Below are 16,222 nucleotides of genomic sequence, written 5' to 3' on the forward strand. Positions count from 1 at the left end.
TCTGCGTGTCTGCATGGCAGTTTTTACAGCGGGTAATTGAATCGTCGCGCCACGCCCGGCGCAACCGCATGCACACGAACGTGCGTGATCGTGCGCCGGCCCCAAACACTGGCAGCACAACTTATAAATTGATGGATGGAGTACTAGTTACATTGATGCATATAATTAAGCAAAGGGATCACACATGTCTGTATTAACTGGAACGAGAATGCAATAGCACAATAAGAATTAAGGCCACGATGATGCGATCGCAGTGGTGGTTACAAGAGGCAAGAAGAAAGATGCATCCATCAACGTATGACCTCCTCCTCCTCAACTTAGTGTGCCGGGCCACCCACCGGCGGCTAAGGAGCGACGGCTTTTGTGGCGAGGTCAAGGTGCTTCTCTGCAAAGGCATCCAAGGCTTCCAGCCGATTGAGGAAGGCCAACGTCATAGCGTCCTCACTGGCCTTGTAGATACATATGTACATGATTTGCTCGTACACGTGGATGTGTGGGTTGACGAATTCTTGCAGGGCGAGGCGCCTCGCGGCGAGTGCGACCTCCAAGTGGACATTCTTCGTGGCGTCGGTGGGCAGTCGCAGGGCCACCAGTGCTTGAAAGAGGTTCCGACCATGGAGGCCGATTAGGGTGGCTGGAAATGAGGAGCCCGGGCGCGCGGGCTGGAGGAGTACGGTGATATCGTCCGCGAGCTTCTTGACGATGGTGAACATGTTGGTGGTGGGAACGATCATCTGGTCCAACTAAGAGTCGTAGCTGGCGTCGATGGCGGCCATCCACCAGTCGGTCGCCATCACCGTCTGGAGACGATCCTCGGTGCCATGCCGCAGGCCGGCGTCATGGACCATCTAGCACAGCCACTGGCCACTCGTGCGCATCGCTGCCATGGGTCTTGTGTGAGCACTTTTGCGGTTAGTGTAGGTGCTTAGGCAAATGCTTAGGTGCGTACAATGTGGTAGATGCATTGGAATGGAGGGGCGCCTTTATATGAGTGCAAACTGTCTTGCATTCACATCGTGCTGCCTCTTTTCCCGGTCCTCCTCCCATTACTTCCCTCATGCATTCACGATGCTAATTGAAGGAGGATGCATCATTGGTCGTTCAACATTTCGGGAACCGCTACCCTCTCCCTCGTCTGCATTAAAGCCGTATCGGGAACTATGCCGCCCGCTGTCAAATCGAATAGTACTGCGCCGCCCGCTGCATGCCCAGCTGAACACGCCTCCTCGCCTCCATATATGCTTAATTACTGAATTTTAGTTGCAAAAATTAGATACTGCTAGTGATTTTTAGCTTCATATTACAAATCGCAGTGTTACAAGGTTGACATTCATTCAAATTTCTTGCATGGGACCTAAGCATGCAACCAAGGACACGGATTTGAATTTTCAACCAATTTATATGCATTAGAGCATGTGCCTGTAGTTCAAATTTGAATTATGCACATGAATGCATAGAAAACTCACTTAATGTATAAAAATGTCCAAGCGAACCCCGAAAAATCCCAAAAATTGACACAACACTCCTGTTGTTCTATGTTGACACTAGGAAAAAATTGAAATCGAGAAGAGGCAACGGATATCGTTTCGTCCAGAAAGGTGAAATGTTCCCTACCGAAACCATCACACTTGTTGTGAGAAGCTCTAGTTTATGAGAAGCTTGTACCCAAACCTGCCCCAAATGGGACAAAAAAATTACCACGGCATGTTGATGCCGCTCCATGATAGCATACCAAGTTTCATGAATTTCGGACGAATTTTGGATTTACTAGAATTACAAAGGCAAGTACGTCAACGTTTGCCGGAGAGCCACGGTGCCGTGGTGTTCAAAATTCATCCCCATTTCTTGCATGGGACATAAGCATAAACCCATGGACGCATATATGATTTTACAACCCATGTTGGTGCACCCGAGCATGTGCATGTAGTTTAATTTTGAATTGTGCACCTGAAATGGCTAGAAAACCAATTTAATGTATAAAATGTCCAAACGAACCCTGAATAATTCCAATTCTTTTACGACACACATATAGTTGCATGTTCACTACAGATAAAAGGTCTAGCAATTCAGACACCGTCCATTGCCGCTGTGACCCCATTATGTAATTCAAATCAAGACAAAAATCAAGTAAATCCCACACAGTTTATTATAACCAACCGTGTGAGATGCAACACAAAATATCTTGGAGCACCGCCGGAGTATAGTACGCATACGGCTTACGCGAGAAGGTGCAACAGCTACAGTCCATAGCCCGCTCTGAATAAGGGACCGTGTCGGATGACACTTTGCGCGCTAGTTTTTTCGCTGAAGCGATTCCAAATTTTCGGCTTCCGCAGAAATATCTACCTCCCCGTCCCCTCTCCCTTACCAAAAGCCACATTTCCCCTGTTTCCACCTTCCTTTCCAAGTTGAAACCTTCACTCCTTGCTTGCAGCGCCGCCTCCTCGCCGGCAACCCTCCTTCACGCTGCTCAGCCTCGCCTATCCAGGCAGGTAATCCACACCCGACCCCCATTCTCCTCCTCCTTCCACATCCCACGTGCCCCGACCGCTGGCGCGGCACCTCTCACCCAAATCACCGACCCCTCCACCAAATAAGCGTCGCCCTAAGCCATGGTGCATGCAGTATAGCCAGGATCTCAAGGAGCATTTGGCAGCGGAGAAGCAAATCGTGGCCGCACGCGCGGATGAGGTCGCGATGGCTGCCATTCGTGCCCCCCCAGATCTTGGAGGAGCACCTCGCCATCGAGGCCGCCATCGATACCTCGCGTGCCGACGTCGCGACGTGGTTGGCTGCTTTAAACGACAGTTCGTGGCATTTTTTCGAGGCCACCGTCGGTGCCTTCGACGAAGACTACGAGGTGTTTTCTCAGCGTGCACGTGCTTACCTCATCTCGAGAGCTAGAAGGTTGGTGCCCGGAGCGGCTCAGGCAACTCACCACTATGATGAGGGCACCCACGATGCGGAGGCCTCGCCCTCTTCCATGTCCAAGGAGCCAATCATCATCGATATCTCCAACAATGAGGAGTAGCTTGTCTTATTAGCTCACTATAAGGACCCATGTTCAGTTTGCTAGCTACTGCCTTTCTTTAACAAATTCTAGTGAATTGTGCTATCTACTTTTACCATGCAATCTTCGGCTCTAATGTATATGTTCTATATGTTGTGCAATGTGGTGTTCAGTTATCTGTTTGGTTCAATTCTGCAAATGTGATGTTCAATTCTTCAGGGTGCAATTTTCCAAGTTGTCAAACATGCTTGGTTTGGTTAACTGTCTAATCTTCTATTAGGAGTATGTTATATTGTGCAATGTGGTGCTCAGTTAACGTTTGGTTCATTTGTTGTGGTGTTTAGTTAACTGTTTGGTTCAATTCTGCAATGTGATGTTCAATTGTTGTGGGTGCATTATGTTATTGTATACCATGTGAGAAATAAATCGAATTTGGCTGTACTAAATACATGAGAAACAAACACAATTGCTATATTTCCAAGTTGTTAAGCATGCTTGGTTTGGTTAACTGTCTGATCTTCTATTAGGAGTATGTTATATTGTGCAATGTGGTGCTCAGTTAATGTTTGGTTCATTTGTTGTGGTGTTTAGTTAACTGCTTGGTTCAATTCTGCAATGCGATGTTCAATTGTTGTGGCTGCATTCCGTTATTTTATACCATGTGAGAAATAAATCGAATTTGGCTGTACTAAATACACGAGAAACAAATACAATTGCTATATTTCCAAGTTGTTAAGCATGCTTGGTTTGGTTAACTGTCTGATCTTCTATTGTTATATTGTGCAATGTGGTGCCGAGTTAACGTTTGGTTCATTTGTTGTGGTGTTTAGTTAACTGCTTGGTTCAATTCTGCAATGCGATGTTCAGTTGTTGTGGCTGCATTCTGTTATTGTATACCATGTGAGGAATAAATCAAATTTGGCTGCACTTAATACATGAGAAACATATACAAGTGCTATATTTTCTAGTTCTTAATCATGCTTGGTTTGGATAAATGGGTTTTCCATGTGGCTTGAATTAGTCTGATGAATCTGCAATGTGCTTATTTTTCATCAACATATTTTACTGATAGCATGGGAACCCTTACTTGACCTGATGACTAACTACCTTATATGTGTTGTAGGGAAACAATGGGAAGCACTGAGGTTTACAATCGAGGTTAGCACGTGCATGGTCCGTTGTCAAATAGCACATTATTGTGCAATTGCAGGAACCATTCTAATATTTAGGTTTTTAACAATTTAGTCTTGCACATGTAGGTCCTGCTGCCAGAGGTTTTGACCCACTGTTCGACCCTTTTTGCATATGGGGAATGGGTTGTCCATGAATATCAATCAAGTCAAGAAACTCAGAAAGATTGTTAGGATAAAGAAATTAGCGGCAAAAAAATAAAATCTTTGTCTGCACAATGAAGAAGACATCAATTCACTACAAGATGGTACTAACTATTATACCTTGCCTTTTTTTTATTCCTTTGCCGCATTTCCAATATAGAGAAGATATTTATGCACATCCTTGTTTTCAGGCCTTTCCAAAGCAGTTCACTGATGATTACCTCTCAAACCACCTCTATGGTCAGGAGGTGAGGAAAGTTTTCATACAACACCCACGGTTCAATATTGAAGTGTTCCTGAAGAGGACGAAGGATGGACAGTCAATCATCCACAGGCACTGGCCTAAAGTTGCAAAGACCTTCAACATGAATGAAGGCTCAATATTCGCCTTCCGCTTCATCAGTTTTCCAGATGAGATGCATCTGTCTATGTACCGTCTATGATGCTAATTTCGAAAGGTTCTTGATGTTGCATGTGAAACTTGGTGCTGGTGCAGTTGTGTAATGGGGTAGCTGAGTGCTGAAGCTATATCATGTTGTACTCGGATGTATTTCAATTATGAAATCCTGCTTCCTTAATATGGAAATGAAATATATTATGTGCTTAATTTGAATGTCAATTAGATTAATAAATGGATTATTAATAATAGGTCAATTAGCCTGCTAATTGGGTTTTCCTATTGCAAATGGTTATTGAGAAAACACTGTGGGCGATGACCTCAGGCAACGCAGATAGTTTCTAGGAATAAACCGTGTTGGATTAATGAACAATCACACATGACATTCTATTGAAAACTATTTGCGTTACGCCACCTTGCGCAAACGTTTTCCTTGGAGTGAATGTGTGGGATGTATATACGAATGGAAACATTTAGCGGGGACTGACTGTGTGGGATGTACTTACGACCGGAAACGATTTTGCCTGTATAATTGTATTTTTTTAGCACTATTGTACGTATAACTGTATTTGGTCGCTCGCTGGTCGCACACGACCTCATTTTGCTGAGCGTGTGTGCCAGGAGGGCATATCCCCGACGGTTTCTGGTCGTGTGGGAAGGACCCCCCTATCGCAGTTACTCACTAGGTGACGGTTCCGAACGCCGTGGCGGAAAGGGGTTAAAAACCGTTTGTATAGCACCTCGCTGTACCAGTGTAAGCTAGAATTTGCAAACATTTTATTCAAAGCAGAAGACAAAATAGTATGGGCTCTTTGTTAGATCAACAATAGCGCAAATGAGAGCCACTCAACATTTTCATCGTGATGTTCTCCTCATACTGACTCAACAAAAGAAAATAATTTCAGAGAAACACACTGAAATATTTTTGGAGTTTTAAATTTTTTTAAGGAAGCAAATTAAAAGAACAAAAAAATGAGAACCATTTACACGGGAAATCTCCCAACAAGCAAAAGAAGAAACGGTAAATCTTTTTGGGTTTTCTTTTAATACTACAATAAATTAAACTAGAAAGAAAAACTGAAAAGAACCGAGAAATATTTTTTGGATTTTCTCAAAGTTTTTCAAACACACAAGAAGAAAGCGAGAAAATAAAACTAATATGGATTATACAAGGAAAGAGGATGAACACCGACAACCGGAATGAAATGTGTGAACATGAATGTAATGTCGGTGGGAAACACGTACTCCCCCAAGCTTAGGCTTTTGCCTAGCTTGGTAATCATCATCGCTGGTCTAGGTAATAATCAAAGTGGTAGCTCGTGGAGGATCTCGGTGCCTCCTCCTATGCCTGGCGAGTAGCTTCTACTGCCGCGTTGTACTCACGTGCTTCGCTCTGATAAATTTAATATCTTCCTTTACCCTGAATATCAAAGAGAGCAGGTGCAGGAAAAATAACAGGTACAATGGTTTTTTTATCAAACATCAACTTATAATAATAGTTTTGAGCTCTATACTTAATAAACTCGTGGCGTTGCATCGCATCAAAGTCTAGATATTGGTTAGGTAAAATAGGATCATTAGGCAAAGGTGAAACCCCTAGCCTTGCAGCTACGCGAGAGGCATAAATTCCTCCATAAAAATGAGCACTATCAGCATTGCGTTGTAGCCTTCGTGCCACAATTGCTACTAGATTATAACATTTAATGCCTGTTAGAGCAGTATGTATGAGGCTCAAGTCCGGGGCATAGAGTGAACTAGAGTCTTGTTTGCCTACAATGCATTTACCATTAAAAAGCACAAAGTAACAGATGGAGGGAAATTGTATACTTTTTATTCTAGCTTGTGTAACTCCTCTATTCTCACCACAACAGAGGCTACTCAGGAACATCTCATAATCAGATTTTGATGGTTCGTCTAGCGAACCCCAACACGGAATTTTGCATCCATCATAGAATTCTTCTAAAGGCATAACATAGGCTCTATCATAAAGGCAAAATGAGACTCTAGAATCACGAGAATGGTACTTAAATTTTTTGGTGAACGATTGGATGAGATTGTGATGTTGAATACACTTATCTGTGATGAAGGGAGAGAGCTCAGTGTTATGAACGTACTGATCAAATTCTTCTTTAATACCCGCACCTATCATGAACTCATCACATGGCCAGAGGCACGATTTGGTATCGCATCTCGTACCGAGCTTGCCCTTGGCTCAACATAAGCCTGTCGTATCGAGCTCTCACTCGAAGATGCCTCCGAGGACCTCCTCCTTGAAGAACTCCTCCTAAAGAGGTTCATTTTTGTACGAACAAATTTCTGAAATTTTTGGGTCACAAAATAATATCGATAAAACTTCACAAAACTGATAACAACTACTCATATGGATGTATAGAGGCTATATCAAGCATTCAAACTACTTGGAACTCATAGAATTCAACATGCAAGCTCATTTTTAGTAGCACCAAGAGTATCTAATTACTAAAAATATAAATCACTAAAGCAAAAACTAATTGGAGAAACGGAGCTCCAAGCAAAGAGATCGAAAATCTCAGGTTTGGGAGCAAGAACACGAGAGAGAGAGAGAGAGAGAGAGCTACGGGGATTTTTTTTCTGAAGGTGAGTGAGGATGTGAGCTAAGGGAGTAAGTGGGGAGTCCTTTTGGGCTCACTACCCACCAGGGTGCACCAGAGGGCTGTGGCGCACCCTGGTGCCTAGTGGGTACCTGCGGCACCCCCTGTGGTGTTTTCAGCGCCAGAAATTCTCAAATATCCAGAAAAAATCGTGTTAATTTTAGGTCATTTTGAGCACTTTCATTTTTCGCACTTTTTATTGCATGGATAATTCAGAAAACAGGATATTCATATCATTTTATTGTATTTAACTAAAAATAACAGGAAATATAAAATGATTACAGAAGGTTGTGCCTACTATATTCATCGACCACATGCCTCTCGAAAATAATCCATTAATAAGGTTGATCAAGTCTTATTAAACACCATTTTCGATTAGCATGAACCCGAAGAATCTTCGTAAAACACTAAGTTACCTTAACAAGGATAAGCATCTCCTCAACAATAAGTGTTTCATACTTCTTTTTGACAATAGGAAGAGGAATTTGAAAACTTCCAACGGTAATTGTCAGGGTCTTTTCAATAACATTAATACCATTCACTTGAAATTGTTTCTTTGGAAAATGCACCGTATGCTCATTACCATTGACATGAAAAGTGACCTTGCTTTTGTTGGAATTAATAACAACCCCTGCAGTATTCAAAAAGGGTCTACCAAGGATCATCGACATGTTGTCGTCCTCGGGCATATCAAGTATAACTAAGTCTGTTAAAACAGTAACATATGCAACCAGAACGGTCACATCCTCACACACACCGATAGGTATGGCAGTTGATTTGTCAGCCATTTGCAATGATATTGTAGTGGGTGTGAGTTTATTCAAATCAAGTCTTTTGTATAAAGAGAAAGGCATAACACTAACACCAGCTCCTAAATCACATAAAGCAGTTTTGACATAATTTCTTTTAATAGAGCATGATGTAGTTGGTATTCCTGGATCTCCTAAATTCTTAGGTACTCCATCTTTAAAAGAATAGTTTGCAAGCATGGTGGAGATTTCAGCTTCAGGTATTTTTCTATTATTAGTGACAATATCATTCATATATTTTGCATAAGCGGCCATCTTTGAAATATCAGTCAAATGAGTATGCAAAAAGATTGGCCTAATCATTTCATCAAAGCATTCAAATTCTTCCTCATCATTTTTCTTAGATGGTTTAGGTGGAAAGGGCATGGGTTTCTAAACCCATGGTTCTCTTTCTTTACCATGTTTTCTAGCAACAAAGTCTCTCTTATCATAACATCTATTTTTAGTAGGTGGGTTATCAAGATCAACAACAGGTTCTATTTCAACATCATTCTCTGGTTGTTTATCAATATATGGTTGAGCATCTATATGAACATCATCATTGTCATTATCATTATCAGTAGGTGAATGTTCATTACCAGATTGAGTTTCGGCATCAGAAACAGAAACATCATTATCATCCTCAGAAGGTTGTTTTACCTCAGGTTCACTAGAAGTATGCAAAGTTCTATCATTTTTTTTTCTTTTTCTTTTTAGAAGGACTAGGTGCATCAACATTAATTCTTTGAGACTCTTGTTCAATTCTTTTAGGGTGACCTTCAGGATAAAGTGGCTCCTGAGTCATTCTACCTCCTCTAGTCATTACTCTAACAACATGATCATTCATATTATTATTCATTTCATTGAGCAATTCACCCTGAGATTTAGCAACTTGTTCTAACTGAGTTTGGACCATAGAAGCATGTTTACTAACACCTTTGACATCATTAACAATTCTAAACAACAAGTCACTCAAGCAATCAATCATGTATGCATTTCATTTCAACTGTTTCATAACATTTGCATTAAAATGATCTTGCTTAATAATGTAATTGTCAAATTCACACAAGCATTGACTAGGAGATTTTATTGTAGGGAATGTCACCTTCATCAGACTTTATATGAGAATTTACCTCTACCACCTGTGGTGGTGTGTCAAGACCACGTATTTCTTCAATAGGTGGCAAATTCTTAACATCTTCAACTTTAATACCTTTTTCTTTCATACATTTCTTTGCTTCTTGCATATCTTCAGGACTAAGAAATAAAATAGGCCTCTTCTTCAGAGTGGGTTTAGGCGGTGGTTCAGGAAGTGTCCAATCATCGTAATTCTTTAATATATTATTCAATAGTTCCTCAGCTTGTTCAATAGTTCGTTCCCTGAAAACACAACCAGCACAACTATGTAGGTAGTCCCTAGAAGCACCGGTTAGTCCATTATAGAAGATATCAAGTATTTCATTTTTCTTAAGAGGATGATCAGGAAGAGCATTAAGTAATTGGAGAAGCCTCCCCAAGCTTGTGGGAGACTCTCTCCTTAAATTTGCACAAAGTTAAATATTTCCTGTATGGCAGCTTGTTTCTTATGAGTAGGAAAATATTTTTGAGAGAAGTAATAAATCATATCCTAGAGATTACGCACACAACCAGGAGCAAGAGTATTATACCATATCTTAGCATCACCCTTTAACGAGAAAGTAAATAACTTGAGAATATAGTAATAGCATTTTTTTCATCATGAGCAAATAGGGTGGCTATATCATTTAATTTAGTAAGATGTGCCACAATAGTTTCAGTTTCATAGCCATGGAAAGGATCAGATTCAACCAAAGTAATTAACTCTGGGTAGACAGAGAATTCATAATCCTTATCAGTAATAAAGATAGGTGAAGTAGCAAACTTAGGATCATATTTCATTCTAGCATTCAGATATTTTTCTTTCAATTTGCATAGTAATTTCTTAAGATCATCTCTATCCTTACAAGCAAGAAGGTCCCTAGCTACCTCTTATAACCCTCGGGTATCTTAAGCAATTCATATCTAAGAGAGCTAGGTCTAACAGGTGTTTCATAATATTCTGTTTCAATAAATTCATCAGGTTTAGTAATCTCATTGGTTTCAAGATTCTCAATTTCTTTAGCTCTAGCAAGTTGTTCATAAAGAAATTCACCTAGTGGTACATTCTTATCAAGCAAAGTACTAGCATCATCAATAGCATCATTCATAGCAGAAGTAGTATCTTCAATAACTTGCGACATATAAGGATTAATAGCAGGTGGTGGTGTTGCAAGCTTACTCAAAACAGAAAGTGAATCAAGTGCAGAGGTAGATAACAGTTCCTTACCTCCCCTCGTCTTAGAGGGAATGATCTTAGTTCTACCATCCTTAAGATTCTTCATAATGATCAACAGATATAAACCCCAAGTGACTTAACAAATATAGCTATGCTCGCTGGCAACAGCGCCAGAAAAAGGTTTTGATAACCCACAAGTATAGGGGACCGCAACAATTTTTGAGGGTAGAGTATTCAACCCAAATTTATTGATTCGACACAAGGGGAGCCAAAGAATACTTGTAAGTATTAGCAGTTGAGTTGTCAATTCAACCACACTTGGAGACGAAATGTATGCAGTAGCGTGATCAGTAGCACAGTAGTATGATAGTTTGATAGCAGTAGCAATGATAGTAGCAGTAATAGTAACAGTAGTAGCAGTAGTTTTGTAGCGGTTACAACAGTAGTAACTTAGCAAGAACAATATGTGAATAACTCGTAGGCATTGGATCGATGATAACGTTGGAGAATATTCATCATAAAATAGTCATAACCTAGGGCGACACAAAACTAGCTCCAATTCATCAATGTAATGTAGGCATGTATTTCATAAATAGTCATACATGCTTATGGAAAAGAACTTGCATATCATCCTTATCCTACCCTCTTGTGGCAGCGGGGTCCATAAGAAAACTACGGGATATTAAGGCCTCCTTTTAATAGAGAACCGAAACAAGGCATTAACACATAGTGAATACATGAACTCCTCAAACTACAGTAATCACCGAAAGAATCACAATTATTGTCACATTGGGGGTATGCAGATCATAACACATAGCAGGTGCATACAACTTGCAAGATAGGATCAAGAACACAAATATATTGGTGAAAACATAAATGGTTTAGATCGAAAATCATGGCACTCGAGCCCTAGTGACAAGCATTAAGCATAGCAAAGTCATAGCAACATCAATGCTAGAACATAGTGGATACTAGGGATCAAGCCCAAACAAGACTAACTCGATTACATGATGAATCTCATCCAACCAATCATCGTCCAACAAGCCTACGAAGAAATTACTCGCTCCCGACAGTGAGCATCATGAAATTGGTGATTGGGGATGGTTGATCATGATGAAGACGGAAGATCCCCCTCTCCGAAGCCCCAAACGGACTCCAGATCTGGCTCCAGATGAAGAACAAGAGGGGACAGCGGTTCCGTATCATAAAACGTGATGAAGCTTCCTCCCTGATTTTTTTCTCGGGAAATAGAAATTTATAGTATCTAGATTAGGGTCAGCGGAGCCTCGAGGGGCCCACTACCCACCAGGGCGCGCGAGAGGGGGTGGCGCGTCCTGGTGCCTAGTGGGTCTTTGATCCAATATTTTTCTTTTATTTCAAAACAAATCTCTAAAAAGTTTGGTCCAATTTTGAGAACTTTTATTTCTGCACAAAAACAACACCATGGCAGTTCTGCTGAAAACAGGTCAGTCCGAATTAGTTTCATTCAAATCATGCAAATTAGAGTCCAAAACAAGAGCAAACGTGTTATAAAAAGTAGATACGATGGAGACGTATCAGACGCCGCGGCACGCGGCGTCGTTGCCTGCTCCGGCTCGTTCCTGGTTCGACCTCGCCGGGGGTGGGGGAGGGGGGTCCCAACCCCCACCCCACCCTCGGCAGTGCACTTGGTTGACAACGCAGTGCGGTTATTCTCTTCCCCCCTCCCCCCAAACAACCGCACCCCCAACACCCCTAAGATAGATAGTGGGGCCACGGATGTGACGGACTCGCCTCCGCATGCGACGAGGCGGCACGCCCAATCGTCGGCTGTTGCGGCTCGTTTCTGGCTCGGCCTCGCGCAAACGCGGCAGTGCGCTTGCTTGACGGGAGCGGTGCGGTTCATTTTCTACTCAATTCCATCATGCAAACGCTAGAACTAAAAAACATGAAATCAAAAATAAAAAGGTTACAACGGAAAAAAGAAGTCAGCCAAAAGGGGGGACTATACTCCAGTTATATATAGAAATGCAATGTAGTTCAAAAACGGAAAAACTAACGCCCACACGTGTGGGCGTTTGCACATCGCCCACACGCCTCCATCACCACTCATTTTGCCACGTATGAACAGATGACATCAGCAGAAATCTTTTTGGTTTTCGGCTTAAAAATGTTTTATGTCCTAATTAAAAAAGTGAATTAAAAATCCGTTTTCACCATTAAATCCGTCTCGACGAGATTTTCAAAACTAGAACCCATGTTGATATGTTTTGACGAAATTTTTTTTGCCCAAAAGTTGCCATGAGTTTACACTGTAGTTGCCATAGTGCTTGAACTAAAGTTGCCATGTGGTAATTTTAGTTTGTAGATCATGGCAATTTTAGTTTTTCGATGATGGCAATTAGAGTACTTTAACCATGAAAATATTTTTTGTATGACAAGTCTAGTTTCTTAATTCCCTGTTTTATAATATGTCATTTACTTTAAATGTAGAAGAAAATAGTTGAAACATATCATGGCAACTTCAGTGTAAACATCATGGCAATTCATGTGCAATAGACACGGCAATTTTTAACCAAAAAAAAATTCGTCAAAATATATTGATATGAGATCTAATTTCGAAGATCTCGTCGCGAGGGATTTGCCCATGAAAACGGATCTTCAATTGGATTTTTCATTTAAGAGATAAAACATTTTAAAAACAGAAAATCCAAAAAGATTTCCACTGCATGCATGCGGTGACATGGCGTAGTGTGTGTGCTACAGGGCGTGTGGGCGGGTTTGGCTCCCACCACACGTGTGGGCGTTAGCGTTGTCCTTCAACAAACAACACGGAATGTAGTGCCATTCTGCTCGAGCGTTTTTTTGCCGATAAAATAAGATAAATAAAAGGTGATGGCTACAACAGAAATGATGCATGCGGAACACACATTGAAGAACCAGATTTCACATATGTTAAGGCATATCTCTCTAAATGTAGTTTTGGTGATTGATGACAACACGTTTGCGGACTAATCGTGTGCTTTGAGCATTTCAGAGATTCATCATTTGGCACGAGACGATTTCTTTCCCCTCGGAGTGTCATTCAAGACGGTGTAGCTCTTTCGCTTCTTTTGGTGGATTAGTTTCGTAGGAGTCACCGTACTATCAAGAGGGGGTCCGCTTTGGTAAGGCTAGGGTGGAATCAACACGTACACATCCTCTTTGCACCCTCTGAGCCTTTCCGCGTCATTGGAGATATCTTTCCTCTCTCTTTGGGCTGAGTCTGGTCCCAGCGGTAGTACCGCGGTACCCAGCGGTAGTACCGCTTAGGGGTCACAGGCGGCAGTACCGCTCTGCAGCGGTAGTACCGCCGGTGGGTCCTCAGCAGTAGTACCGCTACGGTACCAGGCCCCTACCGCGTCAACTCGAGGGGTCATTTTTCGTGTCGGATTGTGCGGTACTTTGCAGCGGCAGTAGAGCGGCAGTGCCGCTCATGAGCGGTAGTACCGCCCTACCACCGCGGCGGTACCGCTCGGGTCCGTATCTCTCCTGCCCTCCGAACTCTGCGGTAGTACCGCCCAGGGGTGCGGTAGTACTGCTGTGCCCAGCGGTAGTACCGCTGCCTCCCGCGGTAGTACCGCTCCTGTGGGGCTGTTTTGGGGGGTAATGGTTGGATTGTTCCCCCCACTATATAAGGAGGTCTTCTTCCCCAAAGTTGACCTACCTCTTCCCCCAAAAGCTCCATTGTTGCTCCAAGCTCCATTTTCGCCCGATCTCTCTCCCTAGCCAGTCAAACTTGTTGATTTGCTCGGGATTGGTTGAGAAGGCCCCGATCTACACTTCCACCAAGAGAAATTTGATTCCCCCCACTTATCCCTAGCGGATCTTGTTACTCTTGGGTGTTTGAGAACCCTAGACGGTTGAGGTCACCGCGGAGCCATAGTCCATTGTGGTGAAGCTTTGTGGTGTCGTTGGGAGCCTCCAATTAAGTTGTGGAGATTGCCCCAACCTTGTTTGTAAAGGTCCGGTCGCCGCCTTCAAGGGCACCAATAGTGGAATCACGGCAACTCGCATTCTGTGAGGGCGTGAGGAGAATACGGTGGCCCTAGTGGCTTCTTGGGGAGCATTGTGCCTCCACACCGCTCCAACGGAGACGTACTTCCCCTCAAAAGGAAGGAACTTAGGTAACACATCCTCGTCTTCACCGGCTCCACTCTTGGTTATCCTGTCCCTTTACTTTCGCAAGCTTACTTGTGTTAAATCCCTTGCTTGCTTGTGTGCTTGTTGTCATTGCATCATATAGGTTGCTCACTTAGTTGCATATCTAGACAACCTACTTTAATGCAAAGTTTAAATTGGTAAAGTAAAGCTAAAAATTGTTAGTTGCCTATTCACCCCCCCTCTAGTCAACTATATCAATCCTTTCAATTGGTGTCAGAGCCTCGTCTCTTTATTAAGGACTTTACCGTCCGAAGAGTATGGTTGACGTCGTAGACGGTGTGGAGGAGCACTCCGGTGTGAATCCGGTCTCGTCTACGGGAGATGGGGGTACCTCGGTCTCTCGTGAGGAATTCAATGTGGCGTTGGACACATTGAAAACCTCCATGACTACCGAGGTCGAAAGCATGGTTAATAAATTCTTAGATGGGCTTAAACTTTCCACCGCACCGTTGAAAGTGGGTGATCCCGCCAACAAGGTGACGGATGCTACCTCCGACAAGGGGGAAGCTACTAGCGAGAAAGCTCCTTCTTCTAGTGGTAAAAATGGCACCGGCATCTTTGCCCACGTGGAACCTCCACTTGTCTATGGTGGACCGCTCCCTTCCACTCATTTGAATCATGCCGGACAGGCCCCTAAGATTGAGAAGAATGTAGATTTTGATTCTTGGGTCTATCGTTTTAAGCGTCATTTAAATCATGTGAACACTAACCTTTGGAGAATCATTGAAGAAGGTTTCTATCCGCATGACCGAAGTAACTTCACTCCTAGAGAAGTTGTGGATCATCAATTCAATGAGAATGCTCTCTTCATCATCCAAGAAGCAATCCCACCCGAAGATCTTCCTCATCTCCGGCCCTACACCGTGGCCAAAGATGCTTGGCTCCAAGTTGTTTCCCTCTATCGGGGAAGCACAAGCATTCAACGCTCCAGCTATGAAGTGGTGCAAGATGAAGCCGATGAGTTTGCAATGAAAGAAGATGAAGAACCTCGTGAGCTTTTTCGGAGAGTAACCAAACTCGCGGTCTCTCTCCGAGATCATGGAAGTAAGGACACGGATGACAATTGGATCAAGTGCAAATTCCTCAAGGCAATGATGCCTACCACAAAGCCATGTCCTCCGTCATTCGTCAAAGGCCGGACTTCCACACCTTGTCCTCAAGTGAAGTGTTGGATGAGTTCGTTGCCATGAGCATCTTGGACAAGACCGCCGACAATGCGGTCCTTCGCTCTCAAAGAGTAAAGAAGCCCAACCTTGCTCTAAAGGCCAAGGTTAGTATGGAGGAAGAGGATGAAGAGGAAGAAGAAGAAAGCAACCTCGAAGATACGAAGTATGCCTATCATGAACACATGGCTCTTGCTTCAAGGCAATTTTGGAGCAAGAAGAACACAAGGCCAAACTTCAACAAGAACAATTCAAGTGGCGCAAAGGGCAAGCAACGAGTGAGGACTTGCTTCAATTGTGGCAATGTGAGCCACTTTGTTGCGGAGTGCCCTTACGAGAAGAGGGAAGACAATGGTGGCAAGCTCATTCGAAAGGACAAGTCCAAGTCGTTCCCCAACAAGAGCAACTTCACCAAGAAGACTCCT

The sequence above is a fragment of the Aegilops tauschii genome, chromosome 6, assembly GCF_002575655.3.
Source record: "Aegilops tauschii subsp. strangulata cultivar AL8/78 chromosome 6, Aet v6.0, whole genome shotgun sequence".
In the NCBI taxonomy this organism is placed as follows: domain Eukaryota; kingdom Viridiplantae; phylum Streptophyta; class Magnoliopsida; order Poales; family Poaceae; genus Aegilops; species Aegilops tauschii.